We start from the raw sequence: 25,332 nt of genomic DNA, 5'->3' as shown, positions 1-25,332 counted from the left end.
GAGATGACCTAAACTAGAACGGAAAATGAAAGCAGGAGCAGAGACACGCTTGTAGACACTCAGCAACAACAGAAGTGCCTGCTGGACCTGGCACGATGGGGTGCCAATACACAACCCAAAGGCAACCCCAACAGACACCAAACCACCCATCTCCTGTGAAAGTGAGGGCAAGCATGCAATGGCAGCAGCATCCCAATTACACATTTTACTGCTTTGGTGGTTTCTTCCCTCTCTCCCTAAAATCTTCCATTTGGTCCCAATTCTGTAATCAAGAATTTATCTCCCTTGCTAAATCTGCTTCATCTTGCTCTGAGTTCAAAGCAAACATGAGTGAACCTAAAAACCTGGCGTCCCTTCACTTTCTGCAAACGCAGCTGATAATCTCGTCCAGAGCCTGGAATCACCCCATGCCTCGAGGTTTTGATATTCCCCTGCAGTCTAACCACCACTCAATAGTTTCTTTCATTCTAGCAGCTAGAAGACAGGTGAGGATGCTGCTACCTGTTCATCACGCTCTTGCTGATGCATCTCATGTGGAAATCTGTCAGCTTCTACCAGACCTTTAATCTGAGACAAAAAACATGGGAAATGAAAAACCCCATCTAAAAACATTACAGGAGAAACTGTTGCAAAATGAATTACTCCTAGAAGCCACTGCAAACAGCTCTGACAAGGAACTGAATCAGGACATGAATAATAACATGCTCACATATTCTTCCCCTCAAAGTCCAAGCATATTCTGTGCAGGGAACAAATCCATGTCTGAGGAATTAATCAGGGCTACACAGTAAATGAAGAGCTTGTCTGTGGGATTCCTGTCTCACCAGCTGGAGATGCTACCAGAGGCATGAATGAGGGCAAAAAAAAAAAAAAAAATAATGAAAATAATAACAAAGACACTACAGGAAGGCTTGGTGAGGTCTTGTGACTGAGGCAACTGAATGCGAGAAGTGATTTCCATATTTGCCTCTGTCACAGCACTTCTGAATAATGCTGAAAGGCCTCAAAAATGGTGCAAATAAAATCTTGCCCTGGATTGTTCCTCTTTCTTGAGCTCCAGATTTGAGTCACTGCATCTTGATTTCTGGAAGCGCTACTGCTCTCCTGAAACATGTGCCCTACACATAAGCAGCAGCAACGGTGTTGAAGTATTAAAATAATCAGATTTTTTTCATGGTACTTGTTGAACAGCTGGCACTTGGAAGTTAATTCTGTGTCCCTGAGCTTCATTGATGAAACGACATTGGAGTAAGCAAGGATTCAAAAAATGCTGGGTACTTAGCAAAAATGCAACATCATTAAAAGCTTCATTCTGACAAGTGAGAACTGAGCACCCAGCTGCTCCCTTGGCTTTTTTTTGCCAGAAAAAAAAAAAATGAAATTTTAAAAAATCGAAAGGAAATTGCTATATCCTCTCTCAGGCTGCATTTAACTTAAATTTGCTATTCTTGTATTCCCTAGGCGGCTAACAAGAACTGCAAACTGAATGGCAAGGACTAACAAAAAGCCAGAAACCAACGAAGTGCTTTGTGTATCCCAAGTGTTTGGAGACTTGCAGGGAGACGAGTCATCGTTATACAGGTTTTTTGCTTCTTTTAATGGCTAATTAAGTAATCACTGACCAGAGACATGACAACCCTGTTCCAAATACCAAGATAAATTTGTCATTTATAAAAAGTGGCAACGTTACATTTAATGTACCTTCAAGTTTTGCCAGATTAACTCCAGGCTCCAGCACCATCCTCTGACAGAGCATCCCTCACCAACACAGCAATTCTCTTCACACCAACAGCCAAAATATCCAATTTTCCAGCTTCACTGGTTGGATTTCCTCCTTACAGGTGTACACAGAGCAGCTCAGCACTTGGAAACCCAAATGGAAAAAAATCTGGAGTTGATATCCTGAAAGCATAGATCACTGTCAAATACCACATTAATACAAGCCCAGGGAAGAGTCAGCTAGCAGGGGGAAATCTGTATAAACCATAAATGGACATGAGATCTTCCTATTATCTCATGAAGCACATGCCTAGCTATTTCTATTTATGTTAGCAACCAAAATTTAATGTTTAAGGTCAGGAAAAAAACAAAAAACACCAAACCAGTGTCTAAAATAAAAATCTTTTTGAACCTGTTAAAATTTAAGGATATGAAGAGCAGAGAGACACTGCCAAGGACTACAGTTGTTCACACTGAGGAGGCATCTCAACAATCCCAAAATAGATGCAGAAAATACTTTTTTCAGAGCCTAGGAATTACTCCAGCGTTAGGGAAAAAAATGCTTATACCCTAGAAGAGCTTGAGAGCTTCAGAGAACAACACCCAGGGGAATAAAAGCATCCTTCCCCTCCTAATCTAGCCCTGCAGGCACTGGCAGTAGGAGAAACCTGAGTACTGCCATGCCCAAAAGGATGCACATTGAAGGATGCAGCACGGCACTCTAGTACCGCTTACAGCTTCAACAAGCATCACACTTGAAATAATAGCTAAGCAAAAAGATACGTGCTTTTCCAGAAGCCATATGCATTACACAAATATATTGCACTATCACCTAAATGCCACTGTATCACTGTATTAGAAAATTTCCAAAGACAAGAGTAATAAATGGCAGCTTATAAAAAAACCATGTATATGCTATCGTCAAGAAATAATTTCTTACATTACAATATCACCTCAATGTAAGAGTATTTTGAATACTGATATATATCAATAGATATCAGTACATTGATCCTTTTCAAAGAACCTTGTTAGGTTAGAGAACCATGTCATTCAGCAGACCCTCAGCATGGAGGCCTCCTGCCTCAAGAAACTCAACCCACTTCCAGCACAAGCCAAGACAAACCAACGCTTCTTAGCCTTGCTTATCATGGAACCCAAGCACACAGCAAAACAAACATTAAACCACTTCGCAAGTGACAATACCTGTGCTCTGTGCTGTACTTCCCTAAGGGAAAAAAAAAAATTAAGGACAATTTACATAACTGAAGGTCATCAAATTATTTTTGAATACCAAGTCAAGTAATACCTTGATAATTTCTGATGCTTTTTCCTGTAGTCTTAAAAGGTTTAAAGTTATCTTGAAGAAGTTAATACAGCTTAGGTGTAAAGTCAAATTTAAGTGCAATAGTGCTAGGAGAAGGCATAATAATGTCATTACCAATGTTCTCTTTCCTCGTTTTATGGGGGACTATGGACAGCAACCAATAGCGAGAAAGGGATGATTTTAAAGCCTCCTCACCGAAAACGTTTTGGCAAACAATCTACTTAAATTTTTCCAGCATTCCCAATGCATTTTTATTACACTTCACAAAAATTATTACCTGCCTGCTCCTGGTGACCCACCAACACAAAAACCTGAGCTTTCTCTTCTGCCAAAAAGACGTTTCCAACTTTCCTACTGATAGGGATACATACTCCTCAAGATTAAAATGAATGATAAAAAGCAACTCTGGCTGGTCAGAAGCCATATACCATTTTTTAACATTTTAGGTAAAGCATACCTTTTAAGAAGAGTTTAAATACCCAATTCTCCAGTTTTTCAGCTCTGTCTCATACTCTTTAAGCAACACTACAATTCAGCTTTTCCCAAGCATCTGAATAGAAATGAAGTTATTTTTGGAAGTCCATACTCTTACAATACCATGCACACCTACCCCTGCAGCTGCTGGCATCTGCCAGCCATGGTTTCTTCTGCTATAACTCTTATTTCCAAAGCACAAATTATCAAAGCTTCCACCACATAAACCCATCCATGTTATTTTAAAATCCTCCTTAAATGAAGGCAACCCTCAACTAACTGCAAAATGCATGAGCGCTTTGTCCTCCAGTTTGCCACTTCTGCTTGCACCTCCTTCCCGTTTTCCATCCGCAGATGAAATCATTTCCTTGAAGAGAATCATCTTTTCTGCAGTAAAGATGCCCTCTGCAGCAATAACTGCAGCCTTGTCAGAAAAAAAAAAAGCAGCTACTCATGACTAGATTTAGGATCATATTAAGAGACGGTGCCACATGTTATCCATCTCCTTGAAGCTGAGCATTTGAAACAGCTTAGTGCATCAATTAACCTATATATTTTAGAAATTTGTTCTGCATCACCAGACCATACAGATAGCTTCCACTCCTTTAAACCAAGCACTTAAAAATTGTGCAAAAATAGTGTTTCTTTTCAGTGCAGAACTACACAAAAGATTGTAGCACCAACCTGAAAGCATCCTTCTGCTACCCAGTCCATGCAGTACCAGGTACACGATCCCATTATCCACAGACTGCAAACCGATGCATAGCTAGTAGCAACATATATATATATATATCCCCTATATAGCCTAGCTAGTACAGAAAATAGCAGGACTGTGCCATGAAAGATCAAAGGGAAAAGAATACTTTCCTGTATTCTTTTGTATGCTGTCTGCCTGATCTGCCTAGTTAACCCAACAAAGAAAAAAAACACCAAACCCAACACCAGAATGAGTCATATTTTAAACAAGACTTCCAACAACTAGGGGGGGGGGGGGGGGGGGGGGGCTTCAACCCACAGATTATGATAATTTACAAGCAAGGGCACAAATAGAATGTTGCATTCAAACTAACCACAAAACAATATATTCAATCTCAAAATTAAGCTGTCAAGTAAGTGTCACAACACAAGCATGTTTAAACTCAAAGAGGAGTGTTCTGAATGCATCAGGACATGAAACCAAAACCAAAAGCCATCTTACAATCTAAAAAGTACTGAAAAATCCCTTGAATTATAGATGACAGCTTCATTAAAAATAGTTATTGTCAGCTACCTGGAAACACAAGCTCCGTAGTTCTCTGAAAACATTAATATCTAAAAGAGAAGGAAAAAAAAAAAGGCAGTGGAACTATCCAAGTGTTTAACAACACACAACACGAAAATATTTCAAGGATGATATTTTACTAATATTGATATTCTAAAACTGAAGAGATAGCTTACTTGAAATACCACCAGTATTACATATTCCACCACTCTTAGCACAGTTAGTGCTTTTGGCACCGATCTCCACACTGCAGCTTGTCTTTTTGTCCACTTAGCCCTAACAGGAACAAAGGCTCCTATACAAATCTGATTTTTTCCCAATTTTTTATCTTGTTTCTGAGTTCTGTAGATGCAGCTCTCAAGGATACTGTGAGAGCTGCAATCAATGGCTACTTTAATTGTTCATTATATACCTGAAGTCAGCTGTGAATTTCATGTGAAGGACTAAGAAAACTAAGTGCTATCCTGGCATTGCTCTCCACTTTTTTTAAGAGGGAAGGCAAGAACTGGTCGGACTACAGAGACAAAGTTATTTTGGTGAATTAGAGACCCTGTTAATAAACAGAGGCACAGTATGGCAACATGGAAAAAGTTTTTGCCTCCACTGCTCATCTAGGAGCAAAAAACAGGAGGAAGTCAAGCTGCATTGCTTTTCTTGATGGAGTAGATACACTGACTGAAGCCTGCAGAAATTCAGCAATGTTCGGTGACTGGTACCAGGGAATCGATGCATCCATGAGGGATGCCATAATACACCTTTTTAAAATGAAAGAAGCAGTAAATGACCAAGGAAGTACAGCAGATGCTGTGACACAGCACAGGGCCATAATAAACATGGATTTTAGGGTGCCTCTGATACCCTCTGGCTTTTATGGGGGTTCATAAACCTTTTGCTGATTACACATCACTGATAAGGATTAGGAAGAGCATCCCAATTTCCAAACCTGCCAAGCAGATAAATCCATACAGTCACCCAACACAAAGCAGGACAAGCAGAACCTACAAAGATTAAGATGACACCGGTGGACAAAGAAATACATGGACTTTACATTTCATTTGAATCTTCCCAGCTTTGGGCTAAAGCTAGAACACAGCAGCTTAGGTCACAGTTTCATTCTTACACTTAGGTAACAGCTTCCACCTTAACCAGCCAAGTTAGAGCTCAACACAAAATAGGGTAGCAGAGGAATGCAGCTGTTGAGCAAATGAAATTCAACAGCAAACCCTGGAAAATAATTATTTTTTTTAATCACCACATTACTCCAGTAAGGTAAGAATTAAGCCAATTGATGTAACAGTCTAAATCTCATTATGTTCTCTGAAAGAGAAAAAAAATCATTTCATCCGGAGGTTGGAGATCTGGTTTCTTTGCACATCAAGCAGCAAAAATGTAAATATTCACAAGACTGCCAGTGGAATGATTTCAATGCTGCAGTGGGCACACACTAAATCCGAGCATATTCAGTTCAAACTAGCACAATGCATTTGCTTTTTCTCTTCCGTTCAGTGCCTTGTACTTCCACGTGTCCTCCCCTGTCTTTAGAAGGACTATTTTTCCACCCACAATAAGAGGCAGAGGGTGACCCTCCCACCTTTTTTTTTTTTTCTATTGGCAGGCATGATTTTTCATTATGATAGTGCGCTTCTATGAAAAAAGAAATTCTGACCAGGTCCATCCTCAAAAAGGAAAGATTAAAACAAATGGTCCTTAAGCACACAGCTCAGGCAATCTGCACCAATAGAGGTCAAGTATCCTCAGATGGTTTAAGAAATTAGACAGCAGACTGCAACAGCAAAGTATTAAACATCTCAAAGATAATTCCACATACCAAGCAGAAACATCATAGGGAGAAAGAGAAGCTCTTTTAAGGCAAATCTGCAAAACTGCTTCTTTGACATCTGTTCGTGCATTTACAGGGCAGCTCACAAAGCAGCTCCGGTGACAGCATCTGCCCTAATTGCAGCCAGCGAAATAATCGCACTTATCCTGAAATGGGGTGCCAAGTGCAGTATGAGAAAAATCTCTATTCCACCTCATATATTCATCTTCTTTGAAACCTGCTATAAATCTAAAGCCTCCCCTAAGATATTCTGGGTTTAAACATTTCTAAGGTGATTCTTCTAATTATTCAAGGACTATTAGCTTCAGTTGCAGGGTTATTCCCAGAGAAAGTCATCAGCCCTCCTCAGCTTTTACTTTCAACCACGCACCGATCCATCTCTCCCAATTTCTCTTTTCCACATTCAAGGGGAAGCAGAGGCACCTCTTCCCCACAAAACATAAAGCAATCTCTGTATCTCAGTACAGAAACGCCATCAATTCCATCTCACACAGGAGATGAAACGGACATCCTTCCAAAAACTGCAGTACACATGGGTTTTAAGCTTCTTCCTTTGTACAGAATAGTAGCAGTACATTTCAGATACTTTGATAGTCTGAAGATGCCATCAGTAACAGAAAGACATTTCTGCATATAACAAAGCTGCACTGAAGAACTGAATATAAACATAATCGGTAATAATATAAAAAAAGCTTCAAGAAACTTATGACTTTTAGAGAGCAACCAAATAGCTTCCACAAGCTCAAAATGACTTCTAGACCTTGTTTTCCACCTCCAAATGTCTTAGGAGAAGGGCTTGTTACAGCAAGGTCCCTCATAATGTTCACCTGTTTCTGTAGGGGAGCTTTCATTTGATCCAATCACTATAAACAAATTAGTTCCACAAGCAGACCACAGTTCCCAAAATGTTGCCCCAACTCTTAATATTATATCAGGTATACTGAACATCAGTGTATAGTGATGAGAACACAAGCACACAGAGCAGGCTTTACTAAGAGCGTGAGTCCACCCAAAATCAAGCAAGGACCGCTGTGCATCTCTCCACCCCAGCAAACCTCACCAGCCTCATGCCCTGTAACAGACAGAGTAGGACCTGTATTTAACACAAACCACCACACCAGCCTGGCATCCCTGCCCTTGGCAGGGGACAGGACACAGCCAAGGTCAGCCCTGTGTTATCTGAAGAAACTGAAATGCAATGCCGATTGTAGTTGAACAGGCTCAGATAACACAGCTGGTTTCATTTCTACCTTTTATTTACATGAAGGACAATTGAGATGGGAACTGCAGGCAGTCCACAATATTCAGATCTAAATGGTTTCCACAAGCACATCATCACCTAGAAAATATATGGCTTCTTCTCTGATACCAGAAACTTATTTATGAGAATCACACATCAGTCATAAGAGAGAAACCATACTTTTTGCCACTTGAAAATATGATGTAAGACGACAAACCTCTCCCTAAAGAGACCAGACCTCAATACAAAACCACCTTCCCAGATCCTACCTAAAAAAGTTACATCATTTACTTCTCGCAAGTTACTAATTTTTTTATTTGTATTCAGCAACATTGCAAATATTTCAGCTGGAATAGTTTCAGTCTTCTGCATGCATCTTGCCTATCTTTTTCGGACTCAAAATATTTACTTCAAAATGCTTGTCTGCCAACTAAATCAACATGCCTAGAAGTTTCACAAGAATTGTTTTATTTAGAGCAGAAATTAAGTAAGGGAACCATAAAGCATTTTAGCCAAACACTTTTAGATTACTATGAATTATTCAGCTGGCACACGGCCAGCACAACTCTCCACATGAGAAAAAGAGGTCAGGGAAATCCAGTAGGCAAAGCAAGGTCATTGCAAGGTCATTATGAAGCCGGGGGGGGGGAATGGGATGATGTGGGGATTCAGCAACAAAGTAAAATAATAACTACAAAATCAAAAGATCTAACCTATTGGTTTTTGCAATTACTTGCTCGCCTATTGGTTTTTGCAATTACTTGCTCTCCATTTCACTGGCAGAATTAGAAACAGGACAGCACACTGGCCACAACAGGCAGTTGCCTGGGGCCATAACAAGCCATCCCCTCTACCATCGCCCTGCAGCAATAACGTGTCCTGGAGCAGATGCTGCCTCTCAAATCTCATCACACAGCACTCGTCCCAAGATTAGCTGCAAGCACTAACACAGTTGGAAGAAGGTGCGGGTGTGTTACTCCTGCAAATTCAACAATACACTAAGAAAAAATTAAAAAGGCAGTTATGAGACACACTGATCTCCCACGGAAAGGTTTTTGAGACTCATCTCAGTTGATTAGATAAATGCCAAGTTATGGCTAATCAACACACATTGTTCAGAGGACCAAAATAGATCTCCTTATTTCTTTACTGTCACTGACATTTATACACTGTCTGCTTTTTGGTTTGTTTTTTTCTTTTTTTTGAAAGGTAAGATGATATGAAGAGTTCTTTCTGGTCATAACAGTCCCATCCTCATGTCACACACACTCATAAAATGCTGTCCCTGATATACCAAGTCTACCTATATCACATACACAGGGATCACAGACCACAGTTTGGATCAGAAACCTGCGATTTAGCTGACTTTTCAGGATAGAAAACTTGTTTCCTAGCTTATCCTGTATTTCCATCCTCAGCTCAAAAGTCACTTTCTGCAGAAAAATTATTTCAACCAGTTTAGGATTACTATCCTTATCTATACTTTCTGCCTGCAGGCAGAAAGAAATCCGAAGTTTCCTGGACATTTAAGGGCACTGCTGTTTTTCACGCTGTCTGTATCCAGGGTCTGACAGACACAGGGGAACCCATTTGTTGTATTCTTCATTGTCCTCGTTGACTTTACACTTGAGCCTCAGAGATTTTTGCCTTTGCTTGAGCCTTTCCAATCGTCACCATTTTGATTTAAACAACCATGCTTAACCCTAACCTTTAAAGAATGATCAGGTTTGAAAGGCAATTTTTAAAAGAATGAGGGCTTTTTGTTGCCTTTTTTTAAACATGTTTCTCAGAAAGAGAGAATTGAGGATTTATTTTAATTTTCAAATGAAGAGTGAAACACAAAACCAAGTTATTCACCCTCATACTCTATAACCTGCTGGTTTGGGATTTCCCTCCCACCCCCCATCAAAAGTCACCCCAGGCTCTCAGGTTTTCATGAGGAAGGTACCTTCTGCATCTCCATCTTCCAAACTGCTAAATCCACTAAAGGGATTCCCTATTTTATCATCTAACCCATCCACATCCCACCTTGGAAGTCTCCTTTAGCACCTTTATCCCTGTGTCACTTAGATCTCAGCTGTAGTCCTGAATCAGCTGGGTAAAGGTTTCAGCTTCAATAACCTAAAATACAGCAACGGATTTGATGGAAAAGTTGTTTCCAGTGATTATATACCAATCTCTTTTTAATTGCTCCATTTATTTTCTAATGCAAATTATTAGCAGCCGTATCTTCATAACATTACAAGACTCCTTTCTCTACCAAGACCGTAAGATCATCATGTAAATTAAAGGACATTGATTTCTACAAAAGCAGTAAAAATAAGTCCACTATGGGAAAAAAAGCATTTTCTCTGCACTATCTGGTCAAGTTAAAATTTCACTCAGCAAATACCAACTTCTCTAAACAATAAAAAAAAAAACTACCACCATACTGGCATTCTGGTTTGAATTCTAACAGGTTCCATTCATCATTAAAAAATCAAATTTTAATAAAAAAACCCAAACCCTAAGGAAGTGTGCACAAGGAAGAGGGAATTTCCCAGCCTAAGTTACCAAATAATCCTACTGAACATTTTTCCCTCCAACCTTCAGTCACATCTTTAGCCTAAGGACAACCTCTTAACACAAACCACTTTAAACAAACTTCTGTATTTGTTTAAAGAAAGAAAGTTTCAATGTATTTAGTACCATTCAGATCCTGCTACATTTGTCAACTTCTGTACATTGGTCCAGTGATTTAAGTAAATTTGTGAAGCCTCAGCAGCAGTCCGCACTTGCAGCCAAGCTCATTCTTCAGGCACCTATCACGATTTGCCAGATAGGAAAAAACCCCATATCCTTCCAAAAGAGATTGGGCTGTCTCTGCATACATAATTCAGTTTTCTAATTTACATCTACAGTTAGCTATGACAATTTCAGCACGAAAGATCCTGCTTTGCCTTGATCCTTCAAATTCACTGCAATGCATACAGCTACTGCATGAACTCCTACCTTCCCCAATCACCAACGTTACAGAAACAATGGTTTAGAAGTTGCTTTTCAAGGAAATATCCCACTAGTGGGCAGAGGGGTTAAGTAAGTCTAAGAAACACTTCCAGAGTGACTGCATGATCTCCTTATCCTCACATCCAAGGTGTCATCCTTCCTGGCTCCTCTAAAAGACAACAGGAGACAGCACCTTCAGAAAACACAAGTCATCTCAGAGCTTCTGAGAACACGTATGCCTACCCCTGTTACCTGAAAGATAGTTCATATTTGCATCATATGGTAAAGTAAAATATATAAGCATAATTATCCCTCCAAAACGCCTTAGGGAACATATGGTATGGAAATGAAACTGTCTTAAATCTATTAACTTGGCTATGTGATGAGATCAACAGAAGGGAGCGTGAAAAAAATGTTTTAAAATATATTCAGTGTAGGATCACACAACTAAAGCACATTCATCATCCGGACAATGTAATGACACTAGGAAATGAGCTAAGTAAATCCAAGATTGAAGTTCCATTTTCTGAAGTGCATCTGTTTGGCTCATATCACCACGAACCTCATCATTTAGCCATGCTGGTTTTCATCTCAGATGCAAAAGATGCAAGAATACAAATCAAAAAGGCTTCTCTGACAAGCAGCCATGGAAAACACGTCTAATTTAGTTTTATGAATAAATTATCTGAATCCCAGCAGGTCCTTGCCACAGTCTCCATGCGAGTATGCAACGGATTACATCTTGTTTCAGGTTGACCCTTACTGGTTTGCCAGGTCTTGGGTTTTTGGTGTGAAAGATTGTCAGTCTTCACCAGGGAAAATTAAACCAGCTGGTTTTTTACTGAAGCAGATGAGAAGCACTGGATCAAGCCAACTAAATCAAGGGGGACAGCACATTCCTGCAGAGGAGGTAACACCCTCCACTACGCTCCTTCCCCGGGCTCATCTGGCCATTGCTTGCGATTGGAAATGAGGAAAACCAGAACTGAGGCGGGCTTACCACAGAGCCAGTCAACTGAAAGCACTTCCAGGGATGGCGAGTATTATTTACACTTCACATGCCAACAGCACAAGCAACTGGCCCAAAATGTGGCTGAATATGACCACAGTGGGACTTCTGACTTTGGATCAGTCAGGTAGAAAAGGGGTTGACGTCCTCCAAATGAGTCAAGTGGAGGCCCATCACACCAACCACCAGAAATCCTGCTAGGCTGAGGGGCCTACAAAGCAACCAATACAGAGATTTAGGGAAATTTCCAAAGGGAAGCATGCATCACCTTGTCTGTCTTCTCCATGCCTCAGGACTCTGGTGACCTTTAAAGTTCAGCTTAAGGTGGACAACACAGGCAGATTACTACACCAAGACCAACCAGAAGATATTGGGAAGTTTTAGTCCCATGATTCTGCCAGCAAATGTCTGCAGGAGCACAAGTGAGAGGAAAACCAAGCAAGACCTAAACACACAGAAGCTCTCAAAAATAATATACAGATATTTTATGATCTATTCAAATTGAATTTTGAATTACCTCCACCAAAATTACTTAAGTGGATGTCTACTCTGTATATCATGCAACTTGACTCCAGCATGCTGATCTGGTACTGATTTTGTCAAGCTACAGCCTGCTACATCACACTCCCATCTCTTTTGGTACCCCCTTATCTCCCTGAGGTTTTGCAGGTCCCTTCACTCTGCACTACAACCAGAGCAAACCAAAGCACCGTTACACACGAACACAAAGAACAATTAAATCAGATCAGTATCAAAGCCACCAAATGGCGGTATTAGGGCATTTGAAATATGGATTAGGAGAAATATAAAGCAGAGAAGGTTAGCTAATGAGTTTACACAGAAATATGACGAAGTGAGAGCAGTTTACTTCATCTCCCATAACATGACAAAGAACTTAAAGGTCAGGGGTTTTCCAGATTCATCTTGAGCACAGCCATGTTATAGGCTTGGTTGCTATGCTTTTGCTCTTAAAGGGGGTGTCCTGGTGTTATTTTATAAAAGATTCCCCCTTAACGTAAAGCTGCAACAAGAATTTTGCATAAGGACAGGAAGAGACCTCCTCTATCTGCAATGCCTGCCATCTCTACCGTAGTGCTGCCTCTCTCATCAGCTGCAGGACCACCTCTTCTTCCCCCACTTCACCCCAAAAAAATCCAAAAAATCCACCTCACAACTGCCATCACTCTGGAAAGTCATGAAGACACTTTAGAAATACCTCATTTAACATGATTTTTGTTTTCCCTTGTGCCTATGCTTTCCAAGCCTGAACAGAAGTAAATACACACCAGCCACCTTCCAACACCGATACCATCTCACCCAAGCTTGGAGGCTCAGTGTAGCTTGACTCACTTGTTATGCTCAACCGCTGAAAACGCTCGACCTCCAGGCCCCCTCTCTGCTCTGGAGCAGGATGGACAAGTGGCTTTACTTGCAATGGCAACAATCTGCTTCCGACTCCCCACAGTCATCCTCCTCCTCATCACCAGGTTGCCAGACTAAGTAGGCACAGAGGGAACAGGCTGCACATTTCAGCCATGGCGCTGGAAGCCCCAGGCTCACACGGGAGCTGCCCACGGACACCAGACTCCTTATGCATTTTCTGCATGCATGCTGTAGGCAGCACCAGAAATACCGTCCACACAGAAAAATGGGAAAATATTTTTTTCTGTGATGGGGAAGAAGCCATCTAGCTAAATCCAGCTTTGTTTGGAGGCAGGAGTGCCCACTGTCTGCCACAGGGGTAATTCAGGAATGCTGATAAGTCTGTTTTCTGTGCATAAACAACCTATGTTCAAGCACAACCGCTTTATCTCAAGTGAAGGATCAAGCTCTTGGTGGCAATGCCCTAATATTTGTCTACTTACTTATCAAGCAGAGATTAGATTTCATGGATGAAGGAACAGACAATAGCATCAGATATTCTTCAAACACCAGTAAATAACATTAACGCAAGCGCCACTGCTGCATGTTTTTCACCTAGACAATGCCTTAAGCAAACAAAAAATCCACCCTGGTACCCCAAAACTAATCTTCCCAAACACTTCATATTTCATTGCAAAGACATCACCTCGCTTCTCTCCGCCAACAGCAACTACAAATAGTCTGCAGGAAGCCACTAATTTCCTGAAAAGAGGGTTAACCGAGAATCATAGGAAACAGAAAATTAAAGCTGGGTATAACACTTGACTAGGCTAAGCATACTGTAGCAGGGGAAAAAAAAAAATAAAAATAAATAGTTCACAGCACTGGGCATGACCAGAAATCTAAACCCATGCAAAATTAAATAAGACTATTTAAACCACTAACCCAGACCTAACAAAGAATTACCTTCTTCAGCATACTTGCCTAAAGAAAGCCACTTTCCACGCTCAGGTACAGCTTTCACATGTAACTACCTAAAGCCGACCATCTAAAATCTTAATTGGAAATACAGCCAACTTAGTTGTAAGATATATCGAGCACCTCACAAAACGCAACGCCTTTCAGTTAAGTGCTCTCACCTAAAGGACTAATTCAGAAACTGAATAGAAAAAATGAAGTCAGCAATACAGTGAAATTCCACTTGCTCAACAGTTGTGCGGACAGATCAGAGACACATGGAAAATCAACCTGTCACTCTGTGGGAAACAATACAAAATAAAAATATGAAGCTTTGATGACTTTGAGGGGGGAAAAAAAAGTAGGAACCTCTGTTTAAGATGTCCTAAATTGTCACAAAACACATGCAACAAGAGAGGGGGGAAATGCACAGACCAATGTATCAATTCCAGCTAAAAAAACTAAGAAAAAATGCTTAAATAAGTATTATAGCAGCCCTCCGAAACTCCAAGGATTGCACAATATAGATGGAGAATTAGGAGGTGATATGAAAACCATAACAGCTCTGTGCTGTGGACTTGGTCATGCTCATGAAATAACCAAGAAGTGAGTGAAGGAAAGAAACATATATGCAATGTGGCAGCAAAAGAGAAACCAGAGTGATTGGTATTTAAAATGCCACTGTAAATAAAAATTGAGGTGGGTAAACCTGACGGGGGGGGGGGGGGGGGGGGAGGTAAGGTCAAACTCCCCTCTCAGGCATTTATCTCAGCTAGTGGAGCAGCTTCCCTCTGACAAGGGGAAAGGCAATCTTACCCTGCCGCAACCTGCCAGGACATTGCAGCAAAAATCATTATTTTTTATACAGGCGTGTTGCTCTTCTCTTGCATCCTAATACATGTTTACTGAATTAGCTTTGCATTTTTTATCTGTACCTCTAAGGCTCTTCCTTGTGTATAACTTAAGATCACTATCAAGAGGTTGACTCCTCTGCCAGCTCAGGATGCTGATCTCCATTTCCAACCCATCAAGGAAAAAAACCAAAACACTACTTTAATGATTTTCCAACTCTCCCATCACACATTTGAATGAGGCAGCCTTTAAGTATTTATACATCCTTTCCATATACTCTCAAGCTTTTCTCTCCCTTACACAACACCTACAAAACAGAAACAACCCACAGCCAAAGGCTGTAGGTGTGCCAAGACCCTGCACTATATATTTTTTTTTGTCACCTTCCTTGGTGTAGAACCTATGGATCCATTTTGAATGATGGAGTTGCAAACAACTTCCACAAGAGATCTGGGGCTGTAACTACGGCACGCAGGCAATACAATAAAACAAGTCGAATAAGCCTAAAAATACTATATAATACTGTTAAACATTTATAGAAACCTATAAAACACTGACAATATGTTTCAGTTGAAAAAATTCCTAAAACCAAAAGTAGAGCTCACAAGAAGGTTCTTGCATCAAGTCAATGGTGACATCTGGTCGTGCAGATCGATGTCTTCTCCTAGGTCCAGCTGTGCCTTTCCCTGCTGGCGGCACCATCCTAAACTCCTCCTGCTGGAACTGCTCATACTCCTTGCTCTGAACAAATACGCTTAAGAGAAAAAAATTACTCTTCAGAAGTTTAAAGTTAACTTGATTTAACCAAAATGAGTGAGAAGCATTTATATGGTTGGCTTTACCAAGAGAACGAAGGTGAGAAGGACAAGAGTCTCTGCTGGCATCACAGCCCTAAGCAAAGCGCATCTCTTAGCCTAAGACTTTTCTAACTGACACACTAAAACCCTACATAGCAGCTCTACAAAAGAGACTAAAAAATGAAAAAATGTTCTGCTGATTGTATCGTTGATCTCAAAGGGCCTTTTCCAACCCTTCCCCAGATGAGCAAGACACTCTGGACAAGCACATGTCTTGCTCAAAGCAGCAAGCAGAAACCCTTCTCACCCTCAGGATGAATTATTCAAGTTTATCATTAATTTCCTTGAGATTTAGGCGCATCTCACCATCTTCTGCACAACAAGAGATCCCAGGACCAGAAAAACAACCTTCACTCGAGGAAGATCTTGGTTCAGCTCTGGTTTGAAAGCACAGGCTGCTCCTTTGATGCCCTGCCAGATGTGGCCTCCAGTAAGGAAGCCCGGGATAAGTCACTCCACCAGCAGAAGGAATTTGCCAATCTGGACTGAAAAGCACAGATAAAACTTGGGATTTTTCTCCCTGCCTTGGCATCTCCACTTCTGCACAGCAATTCTCGGTCATTGCATGCTGCCAGGCAGGCTGTCCAGCAAAGGAAAAGCAAAAATACACGGCAGAAACAGGGAGGGCCTGCCAACCAAGGCTTTTTTCCTAAAGACAGAAAAAAACTGAGACAAGAGGGTGTGTTAAGGGACTGAAAGGATCATTTGATAAGAGCACCATAAAAAGCTTTTTTTCTTTCTTTTTTTTTTTTACTGACTTGCATGAATTCCAGTTGGCATAGGGGTTTATTGCTTTCCACACCTACAGAGCTAGGAGCCAAGAGCTCATACCACTTCACCTCTTTAAATACTGTGTCCTCTAATCTGAGATAGTTCATACATAAATCCAGAAAAAAAAAAAAATTTAAACCCATAAAACAGCCTCAAGAAGTTTAGCCCCAGTTTGCTCTTCAACTAGGGATAAAACACATCCAAAACGAATCTATTTTATGGTTAGATAAGATGCAGGGGGCAAGGTAGTCTTTTTATGAAAATATAACTTCTTGAGTATTAAAGACTTAAAACTACCACACAATTTTTTTTCCCCACAGAAAATCCATTTTATTCAATGGTTGGAGGCAAGGCATTTCTTTGCTTCATTCACTACCACAATGTATTGCTACTCAACAACATATTAAAGAGGAAAAACAGTAGTAACGTCTCCTCTGCCTTTTCAGTTCGATTTGGCAGTTCTGGTAATAAAACTACTAATTCAACATGTTCTTTACTTAAACCAAACCAAAACTGCAGACCATCTGCTGTAGCTGCCGACCCTGCTCCACACTACAGCATTTGAAATCTCACTCCATGCCTTTTTTTTTTTTTAATCTATTCAGCCCAACCACTAATTTAAAGGAAACTGTGCTGGATGCTCTAATTGACCCCTCTCTCTTCCTTCCCCAGTTTGTCTCTATAATTAGCCCTTCCCAGCTCAGCCTAGCTAAGGGAATCAGAAACCTTTCTGAGCCACACCCTGCAGACCACAGCCACTGCCTCATACTGGTTTTGCCCCAAAAAAAAAAAAAAAAAAAATCAACATATACTGCAGCATTAACTGCTTCAGATCAAAAATAAAATTAGAAAATATGACAAAGGCAGGAGCAAATGTGTATTCACCATTTTCAGGCCTGGTGTAGTGAACGATGGAGCTAACCCAAATGAAAATTTCACCTGCAACAGGAATCCTTTGGGCATACTTTGTAACATGAGCAAAATACTTGTTTACCTCAAAAATACAGTTGCACAGCTGTCCAAACTAAATTCACCTACCTAGGACTTGCACCGCTGCATATCTCAGCACACACATGAAACACAGAATAATTCAGTTCTGCATTAAGGCACCAGAAGGACCCACATCTTGTTTCTTGAGAAATGAGAAAGCATGAAGAGAATGAGGAAAGGAAATACATTAAAAAAACCAGTCTTATCAGCAAGTAAATGCCACCAAAGAAAAATTACTTCCCTACTTACCTCTACAATGGGCAACAATTCCTACCAGGTGACCTGAGTTGTGATTATTTTTAGGTCAGTGGGAAAAAAAGAAAAACCAACCAATCCCAAAACAGTAACAAAAAAACCTCCTAAGCCCAAGAAAACACACAGAACAGTTTAGGTCTGGATTTGCAGAGCTGCTGAGCATTGAGAAGTGCAGAATGAAGCAGCAGTCCTCAGCGCTGCCAGCAAAAGCACACAGGGTGATCTCAAAACCTGCAGGTCTAACCTGGCCTGACCCATGTCCTCCATGTCACCATGGCATCTCCTCTCTTGGTCGTCACATAAGGATTGTACTAAGCCTCATGTAACGATCCAAAACTAAACCAGAGGAATTTTTTTTGTTAGTTTTGAGCTTTGTTTCCTCCCATTTCGTTTCTGTCATCTCTAAAGTTCCAAAAGCACCCAGCTCAAGAGTGTGTTCCTGAAGATTCAGCACCCCAAGGTCTACAAAGCATGATACCGATGTGCACCAAGTCCCTAACTCCCTATTTCTGCTCAACTTTCACACTTGACCTTGCAGCTTTACAATCATTTTGCACCCACAAAGCTTTTTTTGTTGCATGGAGTTGAGAAAGCAAAACAGTTGCATTTTGTTATGATTAATTAGTATTACCAGCAGAGACTGAAGTTCTCTTCAAATCCATTAGCAGCTGTCCACTAAATATTATCCTGGCATTTCAGAGCTACAGCTCCCCAAAGCACACAAATACGCATACTTCCAACAACGATGAGGAATTTCAACATTTATACATTTAGAAAATTAAATTGCAGCTGACGGGAGTCTCACTAATAGCAGCAGCATCTGAACCTGTAATGATCCTCCACCTAAGGAAAACTGTTCAAGTTTTTTGAATACTTGCCCCCTCTACCCCCTGAAGAGCATACCTGAAAGAAAAGTATGTAGATTAATGCTCCCAGAAAACCTAAACAGCAGAAAAGTTGATCCAGCAAAAATAAAAAAAAAAAAACACCACACAACAAAAACCAGACCATACTCCACACAGAAGACTGTCCATACTCGAGTAAAAATAACTTACAAATAACACAGAAAAACTGCACCTAAAACACATTAAATACCTGTCTGCAGGTTTTAAGGTTTTTTTTTTTTATTTTGGGCTTGAAAGAAGAGCTAGGATTCCATTTTTACTAAAAATAAACACTACACAAGAGAAGATTGCAATCTCCCTGCCACACAGCTTGAATCACCAATATCAGGCACTGAACTACCTTTAGATTGAGGTTTCAAAATGAGTTTTGCATGTAATTGAAAATGGTTTGTATTTAGCACTGGAGATCTCACACTGGGGCCATTCGCTAGACTACAACAACTGCATAAAACTTCTCATTCAGCTTTTACTACTCAAGTTTCACATCTTCCCGCACAAAACAAAAATGAAAGCAGCATTCAAGTAGGACAGCTGCACGGAAGAGAAGCAAACCACAGGAGGAAAACCCCAATGTTGCTAAAAACCCATCCCGCAAATGCTCCGAGTGAGATTCATACCCTCCTTCAACAAGAAAAAAAATACAGGAAAATATTCAAGCAGAGGTTTTTCTTCTCTTTGTTTCAGTTTTCAGATCTTATTCCTTTCCAGCAAAGACTTTTAGGTGAGAGGATGAATTGTCAATACCACAGACGTAGACTTCAGTGCTCACTTTTTTCTCTATTTCATTATCCTCACCCCATATTTGCTGGAGGTGCGCTCCTTTTTTAATTTATTTTTCTTTTTGTCCTCCTATTTATTGTATTGCTCACCACAATAGCAACAGCTCTAGAGAGGTATTCATATCACATAAATGGAGGGAGAGGAATAGAAACAGAACACACAGTACAGCTGAACTCAGAAACAATATATTTGAAGGCAGGCCTGCAGCTCCCCTCCTGTAATGAAAAAGGGATTTGAGCCTGAAATCGCACATGAGTCCATGTCTCTTCAACTGAGCGGCAGCAAACCTGGCAGGGCAAGCAATGGGCAGCTGCTGCTAAGTCATCTTTCTTGACAATTTCTTAAGAGATACCATTTCAGCCTTACAAGAAGAAACATTACCACTAATATTTATTAATGCTAATGAATTCCTTAAATCAAATCACTGCAGATTGCAGTGAAATCAGACATGTGTTTGGGGACATCTACAACTGTGCTTTGAAACAGGTCCTGTCCTTGGCACAGTGAAGATGGGCTTGGCAATCTCACTAGAGTTGAACAAGGTTATGCAGTGAGCAGAAAAGGCATTTTTCTGTTTATAAAATCCTACCTGCAGACTTCTCAGTTGCTTTTGGTTAGCTCATTCTGTTCATAGTTGAGGAATACTCTTAAGATTCCTCGTTATCTGCAGCAGGCACCTCAAACCTGACCTCTGCTCTGCATTGTCCTCCTATCTCCTCGCTTACTTTCCAGGCACAGTGAAGTGCCTCCAGATAAGATTATCTGAGGCGATGGCCACAGCACACAAACCTGCTCTTCTGACATGAAATGCAGGCGCCTGCCTGCGCAGATCATTCATGCAGCGGTCTTGCCATGAAAGAGGAGGCATGCAGCATGTGCCCCGGTTGCTCACCGAGACACTTCGCCCTGCTCTGCAGACAAGGTGCCACTAATCCAGACTGAGCCACCGGTCCACTACATCTCTCTCCAGCAAGCCCTTCCCGCTGCAGGGCTCTATTTCTATTTTCTGATGAAAAGAAGCAGAAGCAGCAGTGGCTCTGCCTTTAAGCAGTGTCTGTCCAAGTCCCTTCTTCAAGCAGGAGTTGTTCAGCCACCCTTACCAGCACCACCAGCAACAAAACCCACGAAATTATCTCCCATTTACTGAGCAATTGGTGAATTAAGGAGCAGGGACCGGCTCTCCTGCGCTTTACATTTCTCAAAAAAACAAACCCAGAGGGGTTATTTACCAATATAACCTCCCTCTTCCAAAAAACGCTTATTCTAAAGTCTTTAAAAGTTGGCTGGCATTGTTTTAATCAAGTGCTACATTTCTAATGATCTACTGCATTTCATTATTTATTTATTTTTTGCCTAATGGGACCACATTCCTTAACAATTAAATCATTTACTAATTCCTCCCAGGGGAGGTTGTCCTATGCACTCAACAAGCATAAACCAACCTAACAGTTCTTACACAAGTACTGTAAAAGTAAAAATCTTCATGTTTTTGAGAATTTTATTTCAGTCTACTTATTTATGTGAAGTATGAAAAGACAGCAGACTTACAGAAGTCTTCTAAAGTAAATATTTTCAGTTAACTTGTTTTAAGTTCATCCCTCAAAACCAACCACGTAGATGCAGAATACAATAAAAGAATTCTTGGCGGTCTATCAAAAACATTCATTGTCTGGGTTGGTTATAAAGCTCAGGTTTTTCAAAGTTACATCTATATGGATTAGATACTCCACTTCCATTAATGTTCAATCATGATGTATCATATCCATGTTCCAACACCTTTTTAAAGGTCATGCTTTACAAGTAATAGAAGACAGTCATAAGAATTTTGTTTAAAAAAAACAGCACAGAGGCTGTCAGATTATCAGTATTTGACGGATAAAAGCAAAGATCCTAAACAGGCATCTGAAGAAGGCATAACTCTATGATTCAAGGTCATTAGCAGGGTATACCAGAAGTTACTCAAGGTGGAGAGATCAGCAAATAAGGCTCACAAATTGTATTGAAATCCGTATTTTTGCTATTTTTACATTAATAAAGGTGATAATTGAAGCAGCAGCAGGAGAAAACCTGTATGATCAGTTAAATCCTAAATAAACAGTTAGCTATCAACAAGTATAGGTAGTGAATAGCAGCCCACTCCACACCAAATGCAGTACTACCATGCATTACAATCTGTGTATTTTAAAACATATTTTTCCTTTGCTACTGCACACAGTATCCAAGTGGGACAGACCACTGCTCTGTTCCCCCTCGGTCCTAACCGGTATTTGCAGTAAACTCCTACGAGCCGAAGGATGGAAACCGAGATGACTCCTCTAAGAGGAGCTGAGCACCTGAGTGTTCAGCATTGGGCCCCCCACTGCAGGAGGGACATGGAGGGGCTGGAGCGTGTCCAGCGATGGGACAGGGAGCTGGGGAAGGGGCTGGGCCACCAGTCTGATGGGGGGTGGCTGGGGGAGCTCGGGGTGCTCAGCCTGGAGAGGAGGGGGCTCGGGGGGACCTTCCCGCTCCCTGCAGCTGCCTGGCAGGGGCTGTAGGCAGGGGGGTCGGTCTCTGCTCCCAAGGAACAAGCAACAGGATGGGAGGGAGCGGCCCCAAGTTGCACCAGGGGAGGGTTAGATTGGATCTCAGGAAAAACTTCTTCCCCGACAGGGTTGTGAGCACTGGAACAGCCGCCCAGGGAAGCGGTTGGGTCACGTATCTCTGGAGGGATTTAAAAGACACGCAGCTGCGGTGCTCAGGGACATGGTTTAGTGTTGGGCTTGGCAGCGCTGGGTTAACGGCTGGGCTTGATGATCTCAGAGGTCTTCTCCAACCTAAATGGTTCTATGGCTTTATGCAGTCTGAACGACTGAAAACACCAGAGTTGAAAGGGCCTGACCCAGCCCTCCCCTCCAGGGGACATACCTCCAGCCAGCCTTTTCCTAGGCACTTTGACACCAACATGGATTTTATAAACCTCTGAGACCTGGAAGAGACACTTTAAATGTACACCAGAACCCAGTAGCTAGGTGAAGGAAAACCACAGCAGAGTTATACCCTCATCTTGCTTTAAGGAAGGCACACGGCTGCAAGAAAGCAATAACACTCAGTAGCTGTGAGACAAGAGCTTAGATGAGATGCAGCTGGCTGAGCCTCCCCACTCACTCATCTCACATCAACAGTGAGAGGGTGCAGCTATGGGGACCCTATCAATATTCCCAGGGCAGGATGGAGAGCTGCATCTCAAAGGGTCCAAGCGCACTCCATCTCACACTTGAGTGCTTTATGCAGAAAGAATACAAGTATCTATACCCAAACTCAGACATATTGTTTATCTGACCATACAACAGCAGGATAATTTGCTGCCTCACCAGCTCATGTAGCTCCTATCCTCTTTCTCTTCCATGACAGCACCGTGTGCTGAGACTACAAATTCTTCAAGACAAGGAAAACTGCTGGGCATCAAGGCTGGTTTGTACACAGGGACAACATGCTTGAGCTGAGGTGAGAAACAGAGCCAGCCTCACCGCTGTCCTACCCCCAAGTATCCTCAGCACACCACAGGCTTTCCACTCTTAAGACTCATCTCCCTTGACGGATAACTGGCTTGGCAGGAGACCCAGCTCTGTCTCTTCACAAGGCTCTTAGTGAAACCACAACGCAAGATTTTAATGGCAGCGAGGAATCAGGGGAGTAAGAATAATCCTTAAATCAACAGGGGTTTGCTTATTTCATTTTGCCTAGAAAAACGGCTTATGACCATTCCACCTCCAAGGAATTTTCACCAAAACGGTACAGAGCCAGACACCTGCCTACTTTGGGCTGATTATCAGTAAGTCAGCCCAGGCAAGGGCTATCCCCACTCCCCTCCCAAGATTAACTTCAGCCAGGACAGATCCTCTTTCAACTGAAGCCTGCTACTAGATCAGCTTAATGAAACCATGGAAATGCCATGTAAAGAGGCAGTTTGACATGCTGGCAAGTGGAAGGCTGTGCTCTATGAACAAGGACTGCTGTGGATCATGTATAATCTTGTTCTCCTTGGACACTTTCCACCCAACACAGCTCAAACTGCTCCTTTTCCCTTCTTTTCTTGCAACCTGCAAACCACAGGTGAAAGACAACAGATGTGAAACATCTAAAGCCATGAGGAACCAGGTCTGACTTTGCAGCCAATCCTGCTGGGAGCAGGATTTTGGACCAAGTGACCTCCTGAGGACCTTTCTGATGTAAGTGATCCTATGGTCCTCCATTGGAAAAAAGTGATGGAAAGGAAAAAAAACACAACAAAAACCCCTTAGAAGCAGCAATACACAACCAGGTAGCATAAAAAATTATGGGTGGTTTCTTAAAAAAAAAAAACGGTTTGTGGCAAAGGCATACAGCTCCCACTTTACCTCTATGACTTTTCCATAGGTAGCCATTGCAGGATTCCTCCCCACAGGAAAAAGAAAAAGCTACCATGATGACCAGCAAAGACATAACTCTTCATAATATTTTAAAAATAGATACACAAAAGGGTTCAATTCTAAAAAATCACTGTTTAATACACTTCCCTTCTGAATGTTTATATTTTCTGAGGTCATATAGTTTGTTGAGTTTGCTTTTAATGTGTAATTCCAAGACACAAAAGTTAAGACATTGACACTATACAGGAGTGAGACATACATCACACTGTGGCATTCAACCTGCCAAGCACAGTAGCAAGACTAATATTAAAAGTCACATAGAGAAAACAAAGACTATTCAATTTTCCTTTTTTCCTGTTGTTATCCATTATCTGGCAAGTTTCACATGTTTGGTCTATATATTCTGAACCCTGAACACCTATGCCTTCACACATATCCCCAAAGCCTATGGAAAAATTTGGCCTGCATAGAAGAAAAATAAATGACCATAAAAATAATCTCAATTGTGATCATCTATAGACATCCTGTCAGCAGCATTTCACCTTTACAAATCAGTAAGTAACCCACACCTAAGCTTTGTGACAATCTCAGCCATCTAACCTGAAAACATAGCAGAATATTTTTGCAGCAGGAACCCAAACAAATTAACAAGCTTCTTCCCAGAGGAGGGAACTACCCAGACACAACCAAAATTTCCAATGATACTGCTTTTGTCCAGAGGAATGCTAGAGAGTCTTGAATTTGCAAACTTAAGCCACGATCCTTTAAATATTTATGCTCATGTTTACTTTTTAGAGAAGAAAGAAATGCTGTTCACTCAAAAGGAAGTTAAGCAAATGCAGACACGCAGGACCCGAGCCTGAGAAAACAGGGTAAGTGCATCTTTTTAACCTCAACACAAAAAAGCACCCTGCCTTCCAAAGCTGGAACCGCACCTACCCATCCTGGGGAGCCAGACTGCACAACCTGGGCAAGAGCTTCATACACTACATAACGAATGGGCCTTCAACCTCAGGGAACATGACAGCAAAAGAATCCATCTGAAACCAACAGGATTCCTTCCCGCAGACAGCAGCTCTTCTCAGGCGCTCAGTCTGCCTTAGTGCTCCTCAAGTATCTCACGTGCAAGTGGGACTGGAATCCTATTTTATTTACAAACCAATTGGACCCAGGAATTTCTGAAATAGAGTTTGACCAGCTAAGATACTCCAAGTGGGTCAACAACCTTGTTTTCTTCCTAATAAATGTATTTCTAAAGGAATTATGTTCAAAAGCTCCACAGTTTAGAGCAAGAACTAGAATTTGGCAGAGAACTGCCATGCTATGCTCACCAAAAACCACCACCCCAAATGGCTTTAGA

General features: G+C 41.3%; 1 protein-coding gene across 10 annotated transcripts in view; it reads right to left on the bottom strand.

The window, feature by feature from the left end:
- Positions 1–25,332, bottom strand: part of MYO9A (myosin IXA) — a 184,152-nt gene that overhangs the window by 156,085 nt on the left and 2,735 nt on the right. The window contains exon 2 of one of the 10 annotated variants that reach the window (XM_056346115.1): positions 1,702–1,902. The exons of the other annotated variants lie outside the window; for them this stretch is intronic. The gene's annotated coding sequence lies outside the window, so the exon portion shown is untranslated. The remainder of the gene's footprint in view (positions 1–1,701; positions 1,903–25,332) is intronic. 10 annotated transcript variants of the gene reach the window in all.

The sequence above is a fragment of the Falco biarmicus genome, chromosome 7 (assembly GCF_023638135.1).
Source record: "Falco biarmicus isolate bFalBia1 chromosome 7, bFalBia1.pri, whole genome shotgun sequence".
Lineage (NCBI taxonomy): Eukaryota > Metazoa > Chordata > Aves > Falconiformes > Falconidae > Falco > Falco biarmicus.
This window is presented reverse-complemented; position numbering and strand designations above follow the sequence as displayed.